The sequence below is a fragment of the Neofelis nebulosa genome, chromosome 7 (genome assembly GCF_028018385.1).
Source record: "Neofelis nebulosa isolate mNeoNeb1 chromosome 7, mNeoNeb1.pri, whole genome shotgun sequence".
In the NCBI taxonomy this organism is placed as follows: Eukaryota; Metazoa; Chordata; class Mammalia; order Carnivora; family Felidae; genus Neofelis; species Neofelis nebulosa.
The window spans coordinates 81107671-81129618 of record NC_080788.1 but is presented as its reverse complement, the minus strand read 5'-3'; the positions used below and the strand labels follow the sequence as shown (position 1 = coordinate 81129618).

The following is a 21948-nucleotide window of genomic DNA, read 5'->3' as shown; positions in this document are numbered from 1 at the left end:
ATTGCTCATTCATGAAAGAGAAAGTATAAGTGAGAGGCAAAAGTTAACCCCTCGAAATGAAGTGTGCAGTTAACAAAACAGATACCAGCTTCTCTGTTTTTAAACATGATGATCCGCTTTGTGCTGCTGGTTGCTCTGTTTTGAGGACTAGTGGCAATGGTTGATGTCACCACACCCATCTTGCAAAAAAAAGACACCAACATGCATCTAAAGACTTAATTTTTTCTCTCAGAGGAAGAGCTTGGTGTTGATGGTACCATATTGTGAAAGCCAAGCTAAAGGAATATTCTGTAACTAATGTCTAACACTTTTAATACAGTATATTGATGATGATCTCTATGATTAGAGTACCTAATTAAAATATATATGAATGTATATACCCACATATATGGTAGAAATAATTAATAAGCTTCCAGGAAGCTGTGAACAAATGCTGGAAATTGAAGACTATGTAGGATTTTCTCTAAAACAGTCAAATTAAGTGATCAATCCTATTTAGAAAGGCTTTTCAATGTATTTCATGCCTCAGGGAATCTTGCTCCAACCAAGAACTGTGGCTGGTAGCTACTCTGCCTACATTTGCAACAGCTTGAGCTATGCCATCTCACAGGGTTTAAGGAAATTGCTGCCAGCATAAAGCAAGTAATTCCCTCCCTTCGGTCCTCAAGAATTGCAGGAAACTATAATTTCTCATTATCAAACCGTCTGCTCTATACCATCCTGCTGTACCTTCGAACTGTGAGCCTTATTCACAATCACCTTTTTGTCTTAAGCGCAGGTGTATATGTATTTTGATGTGACAAAATCACACCTAGTTGTCAGCAGTATAACATCTTCCTAAGGTGATGTAGAGAAATCTAAAGCAGATTGAAGGGTGCCTAAAAAGTTCTCATCATGTTAAATATTAAAACCTTGAATGATTTCACTTTTAAAAGTTCACACATTTAAGTTAGTTGGAAAATCAAGTACCTACTTGGGTTTCACCCAAAATATTTGTTCGCTTTGTCCAAAAGAGCCTAAGGCACTGTTTCCTGAATTTAAAACTCAGAAGCCATTTTTCCATGAAAACATTGTAAAAAGTGGTTATGGAGTTTCTTGGTTGACATGTGAAGGTAATTATTATCTTCAATAATATATCTATGAGAAAATGTATTCAGAGTGCCCTAAAATGTCAGGGCAGGTCATTCTCCCCATCCTAAGTCAGAGCCCTTCTTAGTCTGCAACCACAGGACTTGGAGTGTTGGGGACTGAAGGCACCAGTGGTGGTTCCTGTGGCCAGAGAAGAATTTTTAGCAGGATAGGGTGTTGAATGAGCATGGGTATGGGACTGGAACGGGAGTCAGGGGGCTGAGATGCCCAGGGTGATAGGGATGATAGGAAATGGCTGGGGGAAATGATACCCCCCAGGGGCCTAAAGTTCTGACCTCATCTTCACCAATCCCCTGTGCATGGCAGAAAGTGGGGGGGGGGTGCAGTGGTAGTGGTTTTCTCCCTCTGAAGGGATAAGAACTTTGTGGTAGCAGTAACAGCAGAGGGAAGGGGAATTCCTATTTTAGTCTAGATGGGGTCCTATTTGCATGTGTGGGACATAAATAAGCTGGGGACCTGTCTGTGATAAGTATTTTTTTTTATCTTCTTAATTCTGGCTGCAAATGATCAGTGATACCTAAGAGAAATTCTTATAAAAAATAAAAGATTATGTGAACATTTGTTCAGTGAACAAAAAGTTATCGAAGGCTTATTTTGTATAAAACACTGGCTATCTTAAATTCCTTTAAGAACTAATTGGGTACAAAGCAATGTAGTAGATATTTTAAATGGCAAAGTATATCCTAATGGCAATGTTTCTTAACTCCAGGAGCTTCCAGTAGTGGGGAAGTTAATATTCTCTACCTTATCTGATGCGAATTACTGTAGCTGTGAGGATGTAGAGAGAGCATGGTAAGCCTTTAGAGGATGGAGAGGTCACTTCTCCATAGAGAAGTTGGAGAAGGCACTATGGACATAGTGGTGTTTGAACCATGTATTGAAGGATGAATATGACATAGATATAAGGTAGGATATTCCAGTCAAGGTGTAAAATGAATACTTGGATTAGGTTGTTTTCAGTGGGAACAAAGAATAAAGCATAGAAGTGAGAGATACGAATGTAGAGTCTATAGGTCTTAGCAGCTGGTTGGATAAAAAGAGTGAAAAAATGTTATGATTTTTGAGCTGGAGTGATTGTGAAGATACTAAGATTGTGACAGATAGAGAAAACATAGGAGAAAGTTTGTATGCTTCATTTAGGTCAAATTGAGACTGAGCAAACTTTTCTGTCTATTTAGGTAGACAGGTGCAGCCAGCAGTAAGGAATGAAGGACCGGAGCTGTGGAGAGATGCTGGGGCAGAGAGTTTCAAGTCCTACAGAAATCAGGGGTTGGATAAGATCACCAACAGCTCCAGACGGTAAAAGGATCAGAAATACATCTTTGAGGGGGATATCTTTCCTTTACGGGACAGGAGGGGGGAAAAAGGTGTTCAGAGAGATGAGGAACAGGGAATTACAAGAAAATGTGGTTATCATTACCACAAAACAAAAAGATTTAGTTTCTTGAGCACAAATAAGAATCTACCTCCTAGATTAGTAGCAAGAAACTTTTTGGTAATTTTTAAGAGAAGAATTTTAATAATGTGATGAAACTGGATGCCTGATGGCAAGGGTCAGGGAGCAAGACTGGGTCAGGAAATGGAGGCTGCATGGAAAAGGAAAGAAAGAAACCGTTTCACTGTGAGAAACACTGTTGTAGGTCAAGGGACAAGACAGATCAAAATGCAAATGTGAACAGGTTGCTGTCCTACACAAAAATATTCCATGGCTGCTTAAGGTTTAAAAGATACAGTTCCTTATTTTTTCTTAATGTAGATTTTCTTTCTTTTTCAACGTTTTTTTTTTAATTTATTTTTGGGACAGAGAGAGACAGAGCATGAACGGGGGAGGGGCAGAGAGAGAGGGAGACACAGAATCGGAAACAGGCTCCAGGCTCCGAGCCATCAGCCCAGAGCCTGACGCAGGGCTCGAACTCACGGACCGCGAGATCGTGACCTGGTTGAAGTCGGACGCTTAACCGACTGCGCCACCCAGGCGCCCCTAGATTTTCTTTCTTATTGAGATATAATTCATGTACCATAAGTCTCAATTTTAAAATATACAATTCAGTTTTCAGTATATTCTTAGAATTGTACAACCATCCCACTAACTGATTCAGAATATTTTCATCACCTTCCATCAAAACTCCATCCCGGTTAACAGTCACTCCCCATTCACCCCTCTTCCCAGCTCCTCACAACCATGAATCTACCTTCTGTCTCTATGGGTTTGCCTATCCTGAATATTTTGTATGTAAATGGAATATTATAATGTATGCTTTTTGTGTCTGCTTCTTGCACTTAGCATAATGTTTACAAGGTTTACTCATGTTGTGGTATTTATCAGTACTTCATTCTTTTTTATGGATAAATAATATTCCAATGCATGAATACACTACATTTTATGTATTTTTTCTTTGCTTGGTGGGTGTTTAGGTTGTTCCTATCTTTTGGCAATTATAAATAATGCTGTTGTGAACGTTTGTGTGCAAGTTTTTGTGTGAACATGTTTTTATTTCTCTTGGGCATATACCAAGGTGTGGTATTGCTGGGTCATATGGCAACATAAACGTATGATTAACATATGATTAAACTGTTTTCCACAGTGGGTGTCCCATTTTACATTTCCACCAGCAGTGTAGGATGGTTCTGAGTTCTTCACATCCTTGTTAACATGTTATTATTTATCTTTTTGATTAAAGCCATATTAGTGAGTGTGAAGTAGAATCTCATTGTGGTTTTGATTTACATTTCCGTGATGATTAATGCTATTGAGCATCTTTTCATGTGCTTATTGGTCACTTGTATATCTTACTTGGAGAGATGTCTATTCAAGTACTTTCCCCAGTTTTTAACTCAACTATTTGTCTTTTTATTTTTGAGTTGTAAGAATTTTTTATATATCTTGATATTAGATGCTTAATGGATAAATGATTTACAAATATTTTCTCCCTTTATGTGGGTTGTCTTTTCACTTTTTAGATAGTATCCTTTGAAGTTCCCATTGATGGGCCATCTAAAGACCTCCAGATCTGCTCCCAATCGCTCTTCCAGTTTTACCTTTCTTGAGCTCTCATTCTACCCATTCTAATGAGATGCATTCATTTTCTTTTTTTTAATTTTTTTTTCAACGTTTTTTATTTATTTATTTTTTTTGGGACAGAGCATGAACGGGGGAGGGGCAGAGAGAGAGGGAGACACAGAATCGGAAACAGGCTCCAGGCTCCGAGCCATCCATCAGCCCAGAGCCTGACGCGGGGCTCGAACTCACGGACCGCGAGATCGTGACCTGGGTGAAGTCGGACGCTTAACCGACTGCGCCACCCAGGCGCCCCTCATTTTCTATTTTTGAAAACAACTAAGTATGGTTACCATGATAATGCCACTCTCCCTATTCCAAAACATTTCTCATTTCCTCTATAACTGTCTCAATCCTTGGTATCCTGTAAAGCCCTCCTCAAATTCTGCCTCCTTTTTGGAATCTTCATTGACTGACAGTCTTAGCTTGGGGTGCTCCCTTCCTTTAAATTCTTGCAGTCAGTACTTTCTGTTGTTGCTACCAAACATTTGGCACTTAGCATAGGATTACATTGTCTTATTCTTAACAATTTTTTCAGCATACATTTTTACCCAGATGAAAGTGGATCTTTTGCCTTGCATATTTATGTTTAAATGTTTGTCTGAGAGAGAGAGAGACAGAGAGAGAGAGAGAGAGAGAGAGAGAGAGAGAGAGAGAGAGAGAGAGAGGTTTTTATTTAAATTTGTTTTGGGAACAGCTCTGTAATTTACCTTTAAAACAATGACACATGATTGGCACTAAATCAATTCTCTCTCACACAAATTCGTATTTATTCCTGATATTAAATATGTTTAGCAAACTACCTTTCTTCAATAAAAATAAACATTTGCAGTTTAAGTTCTGAATGTGATTCTCAAAGAATATTGGTAGGAAAACTGATTCCACAAATTTTAATACTCAAAATGGATTTACTGCAATTTATTAATATTCTTTTAATTATATTTATTATTGCATGAAAGACAATTAGGGAAACATCTGAAAACACAGTTATTTCCAGTGTTATGATGAGGCTGCCTTTCTGAAAGGAATATTATAGAAATCAACCATTAATGTGGAAATTGGAAGAACAATCTGAATATGTGATGGCTTCCAGCAGGAATACTGAGAAAGGAGTGAAGATTAAAACTAGGCCATAGTCCTGGAGGAGCAGGTTATGGAGGGTTTTAATTTTGTCTGACTTTGTCTAAAATGGTGGGAGATGTCACTAATAAATGATACTTAATCCATGGATAAATATAGAGAAAGGAGCAAAGAATAAAACCTGAAGTGATCAAGAATCACATCAGAGAAGGATCAGAGAAAACACACCCCCTTTCATATTTCTTTTCATTAATCAATTTATTAATTTTATTTTAGAGAAAGAGAGTGCACAAGCAGGGGAGAGGGCAGCGGAGGGGAGAGGGAGAGAGAGAGAGAGAGAGAGAGAGAGAGAGAGAGAGAGAGAGAGAGAATTTTAAGCAGGCTCAATGCTCGGTGCAGAGCCCGACGTGGGGCTCGATCCCACAACCCTGGGATCATGACCTGAGCTGAAATCAAAAGTCAGATGCTTGAACAACTGAGCTACCCAGGTACACTTCATATTTCTTTATTTTAACTAGAAAGGTAAACTCTCATGTTGCATCTTCACATTGGTGATGGAGAACATAATATTGTCTTTTTCTCCTTCCTGGAAAATTGTCATGTTTATGTTTGGGATTTAAAGCAGAAGAAAAAAATGGGAATTGGATATTTACTTTCTCTGTAATCCTTCTCTACCACATTAAGCAAGAGGTTTTACATATAGCTGAGGAGGCCATGTACCTGCCAAAAGAACTCAAGGCCAAGATCTTGGTATAAATGACAGATAAAGAAAAGTATTTATCAAGATAGTTTCCCTACTCGCTCCCCTGCCATTCCCTTACCGAAGGGGGAAAATAAAAATTTTCTTTGGATGGAGTAAGAGAAAGTGGGGTGTTAGACAGAAAAGCAGGGATCTACAGGTCACTGAGCAGGGACCCTGCCTCCTGCCATCTCCTTAGGCAGACTCTCAGGGCAGAGGAACCGAACCTCTGACATACCTTGCAACCTGAGCAATGAAGATGCATGTCTTATCTTCTAGGAAGTGTCTCAGCAAATGACAAAGCCTGGAATTCCTTATACTCCTGGTGTGGTATAGCAGCAACAGAATGCCTATGATGACAAGATTATGTCAGGCCTGAAAAGAGTCTGAGATAATCCACCAAAACTTGCATTTCCCAGACCAAGAGTAACCTGCTGGTATTGCACATTTTCCTGGTCCCTGAGGGAGGTATGCAGAAGTCAGTCAAGGGAGAGTAGGCAAACCCAGAGACTTCACAATAGTAACAAAGAGATGCTATAGTGGAAGGCAGATTGGAGCACACAATTCAGGAGTAGTGGTGTATCATTGATGGTTGTCACCATGGAAGGAGATGATAACTGAGGACTAGATGTATTATATGAACATCCCAGAGGATGTCATGGTAGACAGATGCTAGGTGATGATTAGAGCTCTTCCCCAGATGCATGGATAATACAGAAGCACCTTAGATTGTAGACGTTCCTCTAGGGGAAAGAGGAGGAAGGGAAAGTTTATCTGTAACTGCCTAGGATTACATTTCTGTCATGGAGGGAGCAGTAGTATACTGGTAAATGTTTAATAGCTGGTTGTCCTGCAACAAAATGAAACACAAAAAAATTCAAATTTATAATATTTGATGATTTCCATGGAGTAAGTACTCCAACCACAGCCAATTTCAAACTACCAACCTGATGTCACAAAGTATGAACCTGAGAGATGAAAATAATCCAGCTTTTGTGTTTGTACAAACCCATTCTACCATATTATTGGAGGAGTGTGTCTGAACACAAAGTGAGGTGTTACAGAAGAAATTAATAAAGTTATAATTTTTACACATTCAAATACAGGGGTTGAAAAATTGTAGCTGTTTTAAGTGATTGGATTAAATCAGTTTTGATCATTGCTTTCTTGGTCATTAATTTCACATAATACTCTTAAACTTCACTAGCATTTGGATTAGTTTTTCCAGATTATTTGCAAAGGGAGAGCAAGGGGAGGTATTTATTCTTGCTTGTTTTCCCTTCCTACTGCTTGATTGTACAATGTGATTATTGCTTCTTTAACCATTCTTACCATCTTCAAAGGAAACTAAAGTTTCTAAATATTTCTGAGGCTAAGAATGGGTCATAGCAGATGTTGGTGGAAAGAAGCAGAAAGGAGACAAGATAGGAGTGTGCAGTTAGAACAAGGCAGAACAACATTACTTTTGGAGGGACTGTGGGGCTGCCATATGTTGCCAGTTTATGATATTCTAGCCTCTCAATTCCTTAGGAAAGAGACACCACCTATGTCCCAGGAGTTCCTTTTTGTTGAATAGCCATATGATTCCTCACACATTTAACAGCATGTTTCAAAAGTTTTTAAGAGCTAAAATGGATTGCAGTAACCTTTCAGCTCTTTATGATATCCAAGGATTTAGTTAATAATAGGGTTCCTTAAAGAGCGAGTCTTCCATGGTGATGTTTTTCCATTGACATGTTAGAAATGGGAAAGCTAGAAAAGAAGATGCTTAGTTAAATAATGAAAGTGGGTAGTGAACTTTATATATACCCTCTGAGAAAGTAACATTATTTCTCTATCATATTTGACCATATTAACAGGAATAAAAGCCTAATGTGTATAATAAAAGGGTAATAAAAGACAATTGCATATTTATCAGGAAATTAGTTGTGATGACTCATATAGCTTCTCGGTTATAATATTAAAAATACACCCAGGATTCCTTATAGGATTACTATAAAAGCTGAATGAGTTAAATTTCTCCAGGCAATTTTCAGCACTAAGAAAAGAGATGCCTTTTCAAACTAATGACTATTTCATAGATGCAGTAGAGAGATGTTCAGCATCTGTAATTCTCTTTGGCCCAAGAGTGAAGAGATAAGTAGTAATCATGCCTTCAAGGTAGAATTCATAATCAAATCCTTAATTAAACTCAATATGGAAAGTCCTTAATAAATATCAAAATCTGACTATCAGATTTTCTGGCAAATATTTTTATGCTGTGTTCAGTATCTACTAGCTGAATATCACTGTGGAAAGAATTAAGCCTTTCTTTTTATTTAGGAGGTACTTGGGACTATCAATGTCACATTTAAATGTAGAAGCATCCTATATTTTAATAACACACCTTCCTATTATCCTATTTTTGCTTTACACATATTTAACACTTTTCAGAGGAATTTCAATTCATTTTAGTATTTTAAAATTTATATTCATTATTTATTAAGTGAATATGTGTGGCTCATTCTCTCTTCAAGGAGTTTTTAATCAACTCTCTTATTTGTTCAGACCAAAACACCTCATGGTCTTTCTTGACTTCTCTCTTTCATACCCCACGTCTGTCAGCAAATTCCATCAGCTCTACCTCCAAAACGTATCCAGAATTCTATGAATTCTTATCTCTCCTACTGCTACCTTGGCACCAAGCCAACTACACCTATCACATGAATTGTGATAATCTCCTACCTGGACTCTTTACTTTTACCCCTGCCCCAATGCAGTCTATTCTCAGTATGCAACCAGAGGATCCCATTCAAACAAAAGTCAGTTCTTGTCACTCCTCTGCTCAAAACCCTCCAATTGCTTCCCAGCTTATTCAGATAAAAGCCAGATCCTTTATAATGATCTACAAGGTTCTTCATGATCTGAATACCGCCATCTCTCCACTCCCAACATCCTCTACTTTTTGACCTTATTTCTTGTTTCTGTCCCACCCCATCCTCCACTCCCACCACCTCATATTCTGTCTTCCAGCCACACTGACTTCCTGGTGTTTCTGGAACATGCCAGGCATACTCTCAATTTAGACTGCCCCTGCTTCCTCTCCTATTTATCTTCATGGGGAGATCCCTCACTCCTATAGGTCTTTATGTTGAAGTTATGTTCTTCATGATGCTTTCCCTGGACACCAGCATCTAAATTTCAACGCCTTCCCTGACATTGCATATCTCCCTTTTTTGCGTTATATTCTCATTAGCACTTTTCAACATTTTACATATTGTATAATTTATATATTTACCTTGCTTACCGTGTCTCCTCTAAGAGAATGTAAGTTCCATGGGTGCAGAGATTTTTGTCTGTGTCATTTTTGTATCATCAGTGCCTAGAACAGTTGAATAAATATTTGTTAAATGAATGAGTAAAATATTTCATTTATGTGGATTAACCTTTATGAAACATGAAAAAATATTTAAATGGTGCAGGATTACCTGATGTGCCTATATTGTTCTCAGAACAATGAGAACACGCAAAGGACAAGTGCATTTTTTTTTTTTTAAATCCTTGGAAGGCAGTTTGAATTGCTCAATTAGGACAAAACATCATCTTCCTGATACCAAGTACACACGTTTCTAGAAAGAAGTAGGGTGTCAGATCCTGCTTGAAACATGGAATAAATCTATGATAACCATCTTTGAGTTTGAGATCCCTTGAAATTTGGTGAAATGTTTGGAAATTAGAGTAGACTACTAGAGAGGCAGCATAGTATAGTGGTTAAGAGAGGGGCTCCAAAGTGAGAAAACCTGAATATGTATTGGGGTTTGGGGTGCTATGTCTATGACAATTTTGGCAAATTGTTAAATTCACTCATCTCAGTTTCCTCATCAGCAAAATGAGGATAATTATAGCACTGCTTTAATAGGGTTGTTATGAATATTAATGAATTAATTCATATAAACCACTTAATGCAATGCTTGAACATAGTAGGTGCTCATAAGTTGGAATTAGTATTTTCATCATTATTATTTTGACTCTAAGCTCTATGAAGACCAGGGCCATCAGGCAAATCAAGGGACAATGTGCCCTGGAAACCAGAGTCAGAGAAAGATATTGAATTGGAAATGGATCCCTGGCATCTAAGGTAGAAGCATGGTAGGGGGTTGGGGTGGCAGGGGATAGTTTGGGGAACATTTCATAGTGGGGGGTTCTGAGGCCAGATGGGCTTTCCAATAGTCATCACAGACTGTCAGGGAGAGGATGGGAGGGGTGCATTCCAAAGCCCCTAACTTGATTTTTCCTGAATTTCCAATATTCTGTGTCATTTTTGTGTCAGCAGTGCCGATATCCCGGTAAAATGGTGAAACAAAGGGAGTGAGGTCAGAGTAGAGGGTCAACTGACAGCAAAGGAGAAACAGTGTTTTTTCTGTGACTGGATAATGCTATTTAGTAGGAGAAATGCGTAAAATATTCCCATTAAAAAAATAGAGAAACTGAGAAACTAAGAAGTAATGTGAAATAAAGAAGATACAGTCAAATACCCAGATGACGCGCCAAAATTCTATCAGCCATTTGATGTTTTTGAATATCTTGGTATCTAGCATTGTGTAGGTAAAATATCCAGCTGCTTGTCTAAATTTCTCATTTTTCATCCAGATGTTTCCATTTCTTACTGTACGTGGATATATTTAATAATATTTATAGTTTAATTAGGCACTTATGAAAGCAATTATGAAGTTTGATTGGATATTCATAGTTTTGAAACTATAAAGAATGGCATAAAATGTTTGTACTGCTATAATAAAATTCTATTTTTATTTTGCAAAGATGTACTTGATTTTTCAATAGAAGAAAGAACTTAAAAAATTCAGTGTAATAACAAATTTGACACATCTGTTCCCTGTACAGAATCTTAGAACTGTGGGGCTGGAATGCACTTTCGGTCACAGACTGGCTATGACTGAGGACCACCTCTGTGAGATGAGAGTTTGGGCAGGGGAAATCTGAGATTTGTATGGAGCTGACAGCTAAGCTTCCTGAAGCTTTTGTCAATTAATCTTCTTTCAGAATCCATCTTCATCCTTTTCCCTCAGGCCAATCCTATAATATTTAAAGTCAACTTTCCTGTTCTCTTACCTTCTCCTTTGCTCAGACAATATATCTTTTTTCCTGCTATCATTCTTCACTTGATCTGATATTGAAATGATGTTCTACCCTAATCACAATCTTCTGTACATACATTTCTGTATTTCAATTTCCTGAAAACTATAACACAGTAATATATACAATACTTTTCCTGGAGTGTGACCAAAACAGAATAAGGGAACTATTACTTTTTTTATTTTGAACTCGTTGGATATGCATGCAGCCCACCTATTCACCAATGTTTCTGAAGTTACATTTGAATGTTGATTTCTATTATTTGATGTTAATCAATACAGCTAGATTCTTTTCATGTGAGTGGGTTTTACTTTCTATTCCCCATCCTATTTGGGGGCTTTGGTTGTACACCACCATTGAGAATGTGGTATGACTTTTCTTCCTACTACATTTTATCTTGTAAGCTTCTGTGCATCATTCAGCCTGTTCAGAAGTTTGAGTTACCATCACTGTGTCAGCTGAAATGTCAAAAAACAGGGTTTCTATGTCTTTTATTTTTTTAAAATAATTTTATTATTTTATTTTTTTAATGTAATTTATTGTCAAGTTGGCTAACATACAATGTATACAGTGTGCTCTTGGTTTTGGGCGTAGATTCCCATGATTCATCACTTACATACAACACCCAGTGCTCATCCCAACAAGTGCCCTCCTTAATGCCCATCACCTATTTTCCTCTTCTGCCCTGCACCACCCCCCGATCAATCCGCAGTTTGTTCTCCGTATTTAAGAGTCTCTCATGGTTTGCCTCCCTCTGTTTGAAACTATTTTTTCCCCTTCCCTTCCCTTCCCCCATGGTCTTCTGTTAACTTTCTCAAGTTCCACATATGAGTGAAAACATACGATATCTATTTTTTTAATGGATAGGCATTTGATTAAAATTTGAATAAAAAATAAGCTAGACCTATAGTATATCCTTGGAGATGTCTCTTTTGGCTGATATCAGTGAGGATAGTCTTGGAACCATTCTTTGGTTGTAATCTCTGGAGGAGATTGTATTTATTCAGAGTCTGAGGAAAAACTTTGGAAATAAATAGATTTTGCTGTGGAGCTTACTTGCTGTTAAGCACCTTCAAGGTTTCATTTATTGCTAAGAATTAACATCTAATTAATTTGTTAAAATGTTTCAACAACAGCAAACAAAGTAGGTAAAGAAAAAAGCAAAAAAAAAAAGCAAAAAAAAAAAAAAAGATTGGTTGTTGCCACATGCAAGAATTGAAGTTGAATTGTGCCCTGATTAATTGATTAAGGATGGTTCCTGTGGTGAATAATTAAGTTCAATAACTGTCAATATAATTTGCAATCAATTATCACTTATAAAGCCAGCCTATAGCAATCTCAGTTTTACATGCATCCTAATGCAATTGCCACATTAGGAAGCACTACTTTCCACTTCTTTCATAATGTTCTTTATTCAATGAATCATATTTGAAACCTCTCACTTTTTTTTTTTAAAATTTTTAAAAATGTTTTTATTTATTTTTGAGACAGAGAGAGACAGAGCATGAACAGGGGAGGGGCAGAGAGAGAGGGAGACACAGAATCTGAAACAGGCTCCAGGGTCTGAGCTGTCAGCACAGAGCCCGATGCACTGCTTGAACTCACAGATTGTGAGATCATGACCTGAGCTGAAGTCGGATGCTTAACCGACTGAGCCACCCAGGTGCCCCAAAACCTCTCACTTTCTATTACACAAGGTACCTATCTTTCACCTTCAGAAATTGCCTTAAAGTTTTTTTCTTTTTTCTAGAAAGTGCACTGTGATTAGTGGTTGTAGTCAGAGGTCATCCAGCCTTTGGTAGATTGAATTTCTCACAATTTATTCACTTTCCTGTAGAGGTATTACGCATCCACATCTTTGCCATGACCTTATGGTAGGTTAAGGATATTTTCCTGCCCTCTGATGTTGGGACTTTGTCATGTGACTTTTTTTGACCAATGGAGTGTTAGCAGACATTCCATAAGCAGAGGCTTGAAATGTGCTCATGTTAGATGGTCTTGCCCTCTTGTGCATCATCATAAGAGCTTGCCCAGGTTGCTCCTGCCCTTTTAGTCTGGATTCTAGAATGAACACTATGGAACAGAATTTAGCCCAACCTGCATCAGGGCTCAGTCCAGGGAGACCCACATCTGGAAGTGAAGTCATCTGATGAGCCCATTTTAGATTATCTGAATCCTAGGTGATTTGAGAACTCATGAGCAGGAGAATAAATGTTTACTGTTACATGCATAAGCTTTGGGGCTGATATAAAAAAAAATGCAGCAATAGATAACAGCACAGCTTTTCCTATCAAGTACTATTTGTTAATTTAAGTGGGATACTCATTGTCTACCCTATCACCTAAGTTTTGTTAACAGTTTATCTAGTCAGAATTTAGCTACCAGAAATCTCACTTATCTGTAATGGCAGCCAAGAACTAGAAGAGATAAAAAGGTTCGCTGAGTGGCCAAAGTAGATAAAATGTCCACACACTAACATTCATACATTTATTCAGAGAAGAATTCTTCAGACACTCACTCAGGTATATTTATTCAAATTTTTACATTCAATATAAAATCTTTGTTAAAATCGTGTCCTAATCATGACAGTGTGTAAGAAGCAGTGTAAAAGTGAGACAAAGGCTGTTACATCAGGCATAGGAAAGGAAATACAGAGACAGCTTATGGCTTGATAATAAGTGGGGAAACATGACAAGTATAGTAGTTGGGGATTTTCAGTGTGGGGCCAGAAAACCCACCTACCTTTATAGGCCCTGAGAGTATCATGGCTTTCCAGACTGGCCTCCAAACTGAGGTTCATAAAGATGAATACTTTGGGGCATAAGGTAGCATGCGAAGGGTAGAAGAAACATTGGACTCATTTGCAACATCTTTCTGGAACTTTTTTTTTTTTTTTTTAACTTTATGGTAAATTAAAGTAGTAGGACTACAATGATATAAAGCAAAATACATTATTCTAAAAGTGAAAGAAAATACAATCAAGATATCCAAATAATGACAAAATATACTCACAAAACCATTCAAGTGAGAGAAAAATGGACTCCAGAGGAAAAGCTGAAGTGCCAGCATGAATAACAGGCCTGCTTCCAGATCCTTTGGGTAAATGGAAGATAAGCTTACTCTTTGGAAAGCAAATAGCACAAAGAAGTCCAAGTGTTACACACAGCAAGGACTCAGAAATCAGCTAGAAATATCATTCAGATCTTTATGGGAGAGTTTTAGGGGCAAACTAGAAAAAGTCTGAAGATTTAAAAAGTTCTTGATATATATTCATGGATTGACTCTCCAGACTAGTTTTATTACTTTATACTACCCAAACTCATCAAAATATTATGAGAATGCTAGCTCCCCCAAAGTCACTAACTGGGAATTAGTTTAAAGATCTAATCAGTTTAAAGATCTAATAATCAGTTTAAGGATCTTTGCCAGCTTCTGGCTTTTAAACAAAAACTCAGTTGGAGGAGGTATAGTCTTCCTCATCAACCTATGCTCTGAATTGTTGCCCACCACCATGGGAGCCTGGAGTTTTACAGAGCATGATCTAGAGAAATTGGCCTAATTTGTGCCATATTGGGGAAGTCTACAGTCAGTCCATTGGAAAAGAGATTTCCAGAGAGGATAGGTTCATTTGAATGAACATTATAGTGATGTATGGTGGTGGAATAATCTCACATAATTTGAACTTTTGAATAACCAACCACAATACAATGTTTGAAAAGCTGTAAAAAAGACTTCCTCACAATTTGCAATTGAAGATGGAGACTTTTATAATTCTGCCCCAAAGTGTTCCATTTTAAACATCTTATAGGTAAATAGAAGGAAATAGCATGTATTTAAATTGGATTTGTTCTCAAACCTGTTTCAACTTGAGCAATTGCTGCAATAAAATTTCATTTAATATCTTTGTTTAACTGCCATTGGTAAAAACCCTACATCTGAAGCTATTTCTAAAATTGAAGATTGAACATAATTGATATTAAGTACCATTAAGCTCATTATTGGTCTTGTAAAGATATTTCTATATTCTCTGGAACGGATATCATCTCAGGGAAAAGAAAGTTAATCTCTTATGTGTTTCTTCAATTCTATTCATCAGTCTATGCCATGTAATATGCTACCTGCTGAGTACTAGAAAAATGATGAACAAATCCAGTACCTGTCCAGAGGTGAGTGGCATATGTACACATACACAAATAATAATGCATTGTGTAGTGTTATAATAGACACACATGTCATATAAAGTGCTTTGGAAACACAAATGTTAATAATTTTGCAGTTATAGTAGGGGGAATGGAGTAAGAAACACTAGGGAAACTAATAAGAGTGGCATCTCATCTGGGCCTTATCGATGAATAGAGGTTTGTCAGATAAATAAGGAGGTGAGGAGTTTCCAGGTAATGGGAAGTGTCTGTCCAAAGGGATGGAGGTCAGAAAATTCAGGGAACAGTGTGAAATTTAGTGTGCTTACAGATAGAGTGGCATGAACGGGGAAAGTCTGGACAGGAGTCTAGAAATACCAAAGCTGTGAATTGCATGTTTATTTGTCTACTGAATATTGAGTTAGAATGTACTCCTCATTCAGGATGCTTGGGTGGCTCAGTCAGTTGAGCATCTGACTTCGGCCCAGGTCATGATCTCATGGTTTGTGAGTTGGAGCCCCGTGTCAAGCTCTGTGCTGACAGCTTGGAGCCTGCTTCAGATTCTGTGTCTCCCTCTCTCTCTGCCCCTTCTCTGTTTGTGCTCTGTCTCTTTATAATAAAAAATAAATAAACATTAAAAAAATTTAAAAAAAGAATGTGCTCCTCATCAAAATCCTAGAGTTGTAGGATAAGCTCTTACTTCATTGCGCCTGTAAAGGATTGCATTTCCTTTCTTCTAATATGTATGTAAAAAATATATATGTATTTAATATACATATATATGTACTAATACTTAGTATGAAGGTAGCATTTCAATTTGCTAGATTTTCCTTCTTTTACTAAAGTTATGATTTTGAAAATGAATTTGAATACGTTTCTTTCCACCAATATTTATTTGTATCTGATTTCTAAAAGAAACATTCAGTGTATGGATCTATAGAAATGTGTGTGATTTTACTGAAATATGTATTTCTACAGAACCATAATCATTTCTTTCAGATCTTTCCTATTCCACAATAAAAAATCCTTAAAATGAATGACAAGCCAATGGTGTAGTATTATCTCTACTAGGGATTCTTAGATATTGTTTGTCAGTGTTTGAATAGTGCATTTTTACATGGGAACAAGCAAACTGTGGGCTCTTAACAAAGAGCATCTCAGAAAATCCTTTGGATGATGATGAATTTTATCTTTGTATATAAGGTTATGCTGGGTGATTTCTAATGCATCTTTCTCTTTCTGCCTCTTTTTGTCCTCCTTCTCCTTACTCTCTTTACTTCTCTATTTATCTGCAGGGTGGCCATAATGTCTGATAGCATACTAACTATATTTTATTATGTATTACAATATCAATAAGACCTTTTATTAACCTATGTCTCCAGACCTGCTAGCTAGTCAGAGCTTGACTCTGCCCTGGCCACATTCTCTCAAAGTATTTCAGCTATATGTCTAAGGGTAGGTGCTATATATTTCTATTGGCTGTTCTATGCTCTTCTTGCAGTGAACTAGAATACTCTGCATAGTGTATGTGTAGCTTCTCTCAGTGTCCTAGGTATAGCTGTGACCCAAAAAGAAGTTGCCAAGGGTGCACTCCCCTCTTTATGAATACTCTCCAGGTGAAGCTACCACTAGCTCATATGGCACCTTTGTAATATTTGAAAAAAGTGCCCCTTCTTCTAGATGAACATAATTCAGGGGCATGGATTGGGATGGAATACAAATTAGGTTTGGAGTACCTTGTGCTGAAAACAGACTACATGATTTAACATGATGACCCTGCCTCCATTACCTAGTGCCAGGTATCCTCGGGGCCCTAACACTTAAGAGAAAAATCCCATTGCCCACTTTTGGCTGAATACCTATTACTTATACAAGTATAAAAGTTATTAACACACTTACCAATATGTATATTTAATATACATATATATATATGTACTAATAGTATGAAGGTAGCATTTCAATTTGCTAGATTTTTCTTCTTTTACTAAAGTTATGACAAAACTTTGAAAAATTTCACCCCATCTGTTTCTAATATTGATTATTCTAAACCAGAAAAGAGAGTGTGAATTCATGAAATATCTTGGTCAGTAAAGCAGATGGTCTTACGAATCTATAGAAATTCAGTTAGCATCCAAAAGTCCAGAGGATGAAGACTTATGCTGCCTGGCTAAGATGAGAGGGAGAAAATGTGCTCAGAAAGTCATATAACAATACTAATTTCAGGTTTACTTCTGTTTCACATTTTCCCCCCTCTTTGTGATAGGCAGAATAATGGGACCCCAAAGATCTCTAACCTCTGGAACCTGTGAATGTGTTAACTTTCATGGCAAAAGGAATTTTGCAGATGTGATTAAGGTTAAGGACTTTGATTTGGGGAGATTATCCTGGATTATCTAAGTGGGCCCAACCTAATTAAATGGATCCTTAAAAGAACCTTTCCTGACTGAGTTGGGAGTCAGAAGGAAACATGGCTATGAAAGAATGGTTAGAGGGCAATACAGTGTTGCTAGCTTTGAAAATGGAAGAAGGGAAAATGATCCAAGGAATGTGGCTGAACTCTAGGAGCCAGAAAAAGCAAGGAAATGTATTCTCCTCTAGACCCTCTAGAAGGGATGCAGCCTTTCTGACATCTTAATTTAATTTAATTTAATTTAATTTAATTTAATTTTTAAAGTGTATTTATTTTGAGAGAGAGAGAAAGGCGGGGGGGGGGGGAGGGGGCAGTTAGAGAGAGAGAGAGAGAGAGAGAGAGAAAACCCAAAGCAGGCTCTGAGCAAACAGTGTAGAGCCCAATGTGGGGCTCAAGTCCATGAACCATGAGATCATGACCTGAGCCCAAATCAAGAGTTAGTGGCTTAACTGACTGAGCCACTCAGGAGCCCTGTGGCATCTTGATTTTAGCTTTGTAAGATCCATTTCAGAACTCTGACCTATAGAACTATAAGATAATAAAGTTATATTGTTTTAAGCAGCTAAGTTAATAGTAATTTGTTACAACAGCAGTAGAAAACTAACATTTTATGTGCACGGTACTAAATTACATATTGCAGGTTTATATTTATTTTGAGATACATCTTTCAAAGATTTTATGGCACTAAAAATCGAGATTCTTTGAATTTCAGTGCATCAAAGGACACTATCAACAGAGTGAAAAGGCACCCCACAGAATGAGACAAAAGTATCTGATAAGTGGTTGACATTCAGAATATATGAAGAATCCCTATAATTCAACAAAAATAACAAAAACAAACAAACCCCATTAAAAAATGGGCAAAGGACTTGAACAGACATTGCTCCAAAGAAGATATGCACATTACGAGTGAGCACAGAGAAAGATGTTCAACACCGTTTATGATTAAGGAAATGCAAGTCAAAAATCACGAGATAGCACTTCACACAGTCAAGATGTCTATTAACAAAAAACCCCCCAGAAAACAGCAAGTGTTGGTAAGGATGTGGAGAATTGGAATGCTTGTATATTGTTGGTAGAAATACAAAATGGTATAGCTGCTATGGAAAACTGTATGATGCTTCCTCAAAAAATTAAACACAGAATTACCATGTGATCCAGAAATTCCATTTCTGAGTACATACCCAAAATAACTCAAAGCAATGACTTGAACAGACATTTATACACCTGTTCATAGAAGCATTATTCACAATAGTCAAACTGTCTATTGATAGATGAATGGATAAACAACATGTGACATATACATACAATGGAATGTTATTTGGACTTGAAAAGGAAGGAAATTCTGCAACATGGTTGAACCTGAAGACATTATGCTAAGTGAAATAAGCCAGACATAAAAAGACAAAAATTCTATGATTCTTCTATGAGATAGAGTAAACTTCTATGAGATAGAAAAAACTTCTATGAGATAGATAAAACTTCTATGAGATAGAGTAGTCAAATTCAGAGTCAGAAAGTAGAATGGTTATTGCCAGGTGTTGGGGGGGGAGGAAAGAATGGAAAGTTATTGTTTAATGAATACAGAATTTCTGTCCGGGAAGATGAAAAAGTTATGGAGATGGCTGATGGTGAATTCACAGCAATGTGAATATTCATAAAGCCACTGGACTATATACTTAAAATCGTCAATTTAACATATATCTTACCATAATAAAAATTAATATACTTTGAGTAAAAGATACAAAATGAAATTAGTCCAGGCATGTTTGAGAAATGGTAAAAAAAAAAAAAAACATAGCAAGAGAAGGGGTCTTTGTAGAGCATTGGTTCTCAACTAGGGGAGATTTTTATCCCCAGTGGACATTTGACAATATCTGGAGACATTTTTGGTCTTCAGAACAGAAGTGTTGCAACTAGCATCTAGTGGGGAGAGGACTGGGATGCTGATAAACATCCTACTATGTACAGGATAGCCTCCCACAACAAAGAATTACCCAGCTCAAAATGTCTGCAGTGCCAAGGGAATCTTTTCGCTAAATATTTAAGCAACTAAGTTTATGGTAATTTGTTACAGCAGCAATAGAAAACTAATACACATTTTATGTGCACAGTACTAAATTACATATTGCAGGTTTATGTTTATTTTGAGATATGTCTTTCAAAGATTTTATGGCACTAAAAATCAAGATTCTTTGAATTTGCATCAAAGGACACTGTCAACAGAGTGAAAAGTGAAATCACTAGTGAAATATCACTAAAGATACTGGGTAATGTGGTTGGACAGAGTTGGAGGGAACTGATGAGAAATGTCTTAAATGCTAAGCCAAGAAGCTTAGAGTTTGTGCAATAGGTAATATATTCTATAAGGTGGGAGAAAGGGGACTTAATGGTAATTGAGAAAGATTAATCATGGGAGAATGAGTTAGATGCAAGGAAGCATTAAAGGCAGGAGACTAGGCAGTTGTGGTAATGTAGTACAATGTGGCAAAATCTATAATGCTCCATGTTGTTGCATGTGACAGGCACTTTTCTTAAGGGCTTTACATGGATTAACTCATGGAGCCCTCATAAAACCGTATTTCACAGAAGAGGAAATGAATAGAGTTAAGTGTGAGCAAGGCTGGTAAGGAATGGAGCTGGGCTTTGAGCCCAGGGAGTCTGTGCTACCTCCTTTTCTATGTTGCACTTTTTTTTTTAATGCCTAGTTACATCTTTTTTTCTGTCAACTTGGTTGCAAAATTGGGTTTTCAGTTAAGTAGGGTGAGGGGATCATTTAGACTTCACTACCTCCTTTCTAAGTAGATTGAGCCTGAGGAAGACTGAGAAAGCTGGTAAGACTGAGTTTTAGAAAATTGCTGGGAGGGAAGATTAGAATTAAGAGTGGGTGAATTAAAAATATAGGTTGGAGGAGGTGAATAATCAGTAAGAGATCGCAATTTCTCACCCACTAGCTCTCAAATTCTGACTCTCCAAAAGCTTCAGCAGGCTGTAGATGCCATTCCACTGACATGCATCAAACTTGAAAAACAGAATCTAGGCCAGGATTGTCACTCCACCTCCCACTCCCCAGTAACATTCACTCATCCCGAACACTTCCCACTCAGTAATCTTTTCCCATGAAAAGAAAAAAAAGATAGCCATGCCCTGCTGTGATGGCCTTGTGTGAGCTTGTTTAGGGAGTGGAGGGGTCTGTGTTACTGAAGAAGGAGACAGGAGAGGGAAGGGGCTCTTTGTTTCAATGAGAACAGGTCACATTCACTGTTTGCTGGCTCTTTGCAATCAGTATTGCAGTTTGCCATAGCTCTGAAGATCTGGAAAAGACTGAAAAGCTGCTGGCCCAATTAGTATTTATCCCTGAAGAGGTTTAAGACCAGGAATACAGCTGTTTTAGTCTTGATTCTATCTCTAATAAATTCTGTGATCTTGGGCAACATTACCATATTCATCATTATTTTCCTGGCTGCTTTTGCATGTAACATCTTCTTTCTTTTGATATTTGTAATAGGCTGCTGGAGTAGGTAAAGCAGATATTACCATTTTTTTCTGATAAGAAAAATTGAAGTTTCAAAAGGGTAAGTGATCTACTTAGGGTCATCCAGCTATCAGGTGACAAAACTGGGACATGAGTGTGATTCAGTTCGACTCACTTCAAATCCATTTACTTCTCCAACTTTACGTGCATAAGTAGTATCTGGAGACTTTTTTTTTTTTAATTTTTTTTTTCAACGTTTTTTATTTATTTTTGGGACAGAGAGAGACAGAGCATGAACGGGGGAGGGGCAGAGAGAGAGGGAGACACAGAATCGGAAACAGGCTCCAGGCTCCGAGCTGTCAGCACAGAGCCCGACGCGGGGCTCGAACTCACGGACCGCGAGATCGTGACCTGGCTGAAGTCGGCCGCTTAACTGACTGCGCCACCCAGGCGCCCCTGGAGACTTTATTAGAACACAGATTCCTGGGACCTACTCCAAAGTATGATATGTGTAATACTATAGAATAGTACTGATGGTATCTATTGCTGTAATAGCTCTATTATCTATAGTAATTTAGTAGGCCTCGGGTGAGATCTGAGAATCTGCGGTTCTAACAACCACCCAGGTGATATTAATGGAGCTGCATTATGGGCCATTTTAAAAGTAGAACTGCTTTATACTATACCGATGAACCTCTTCATACCTCAGTTTCCTGATCTGTAAAAAAGGGATGGCAATAACTGGCTTTCTTTATCTCTCAGAAT

General features: G+C 37.5%; 1 long non-coding RNA gene across 1 annotated transcript in view; it reads right to left on the bottom strand.

Moving 5' to 3' along the window:
- LOC131517051 (uncharacterized) overlaps window positions 1-21948 on the bottom strand; it is a 70139-nt gene that overhangs the window by 5686 nt on the left and 42505 nt on the right. The window contains exon 4 of the long non-coding RNA XR_009264360.1: window positions 9304-9387. This is a non-coding gene — a long non-coding RNA (uncharacterized LOC131517051). The remainder of the gene's footprint in view (window positions 1-9303; window positions 9388-21948) is intronic.